Genomic DNA, 1437 nt, shown 5'->3' on the forward strand with positions numbered 1-1437 from the left:
CTCTCTCTCTCTCTCTCTCTCTCTCTCTCTCTCTCTCTCTCTCTTCTTTAAGTAGGCTATTGTATTCTTTAGCGGATTGGTACCCTTATACTTTTAATACTTCACACATCACATACCTGTATTCTTGTTATGTCCACAAAGAGTCTCAGGAAATCGAAGTATTATCCTTGTCTTGTAGAAAATACCGTCAACACACAGAACTCACAAAATTCAGAGTGGGAAAAAATCCGAGAAAATTTTAATTAAGTCCAAGAGATACGATGCACATGTATATATTTTAACAGAGACAAAGAACCTATGAGTTCCCAAATCACTGAGACAGTTCACTGAATACTAAAAATATGTGATTCTTGACTAGTTGTATGAAAGGGTAGGTTATAAAAATCCTCTTTAGAATAATATAATGTCTTATATTCAGAAGAGAGTGGAGTTTTGGAAGCAAAAATACACTCCCTGCAAACAAAACACTGAAACAAAGAGCTCAGTAGACATCGATTTCAACTACAATGAGATAACATCAAGTAGTTGTACAATAACACACCTCATCTAAATCTTTATCTCGATATCAGTTCAATTAATTTTTTTCCGACTTCCAAAATCAAGACACCGTAATCTACCGAAGAATACGGAAATAAATGAAGGGGTTGAACAAGTAGTCATTCGGAGCACGACTTAAAAAACCCAAGCCAAAAGTGCTATTAATAATATGGCTTTAGGTTAGTGTCAACCGTCAGTCCTAGATTCCCACGATTTGCGATCACAATCAAGTCACTAATCCGAGAGAAAGCATAAAGTCATACGACTTCTTGGCGGGCACAGCAAGATCTAGATAGATCTAGATCCCCCGGTCCACTGTAGTTAGTGATCCGAACACCGTTTTGAAAGTTCTCACGTTGTGGCTGTCCACAGTCCACAGATCTTTCTTACCAAAGGGTTTCTCGACCTGTCCCAAAGGCCATACACGTACGGTGTTTCACGCTTGCCGAGCACACACATACACAAAACAACATTCATGTAGCTTGGTCTCGATCCAACATTGGAACGGTTTGATCTACGGCTACGGACGGAGAAGTCTCTCTCTCTCTCTCTCTCTCTCTCTCTCTCTTCTCTCTCTCTTCGTTCTCTCTCTTCGTTCTCTCTACTCTCTACCTCGGCCCCTTTGGTTGGGGAAAACCGTCACCGCCATGCCATAACGAACCGTCGTCGCGATACTTCTCCTCACATCGAGTTATATCTAGTTGAGCGATACGGTTATATACTGGATTTGTGAGATACGATACTTGAAGGCGGGTACTACAAATTAAAAAGACATGCTTTTTTTAAAAATCCAACAAATTAGAAATGAAATATAGGTACGCTCTCAGTAAAAAATATTTTGACAAAATAATTAACGTAATATTTCTTGTTCCTAAATCAGTCATTCGCCAGACTCTTCTT

General features: G+C 39.3%; 1 protein-coding gene across 1 annotated transcript in view; it reads right to left on the bottom strand.

The window, feature by feature from the left end:
* The window catches only part of LOC101856667 (mediator of RNA polymerase II transcription subunit 15), a gene marked incomplete in the record, with an annotated part of 56761 nt that extends 55687 nt beyond the window's left edge, over positions 1–1074 (bottom strand). The window contains 1 exon segment of the mRNA XM_035970278.1: positions 117–1074.
* Between the last annotated feature and the right edge of the window lie 363 nt (positions 1075–1437).

Source organism: Aplysia californica, unplaced genomic scaffold, assembly GCF_000002075.1.
Source record: "Aplysia californica isolate F4 #8 unplaced genomic scaffold, AplCal3.0 scaffold00246, whole genome shotgun sequence".
NCBI lineage: Eukaryota > Metazoa > Mollusca > Gastropoda > Aplysiida > Aplysiidae > Aplysia > Aplysia californica.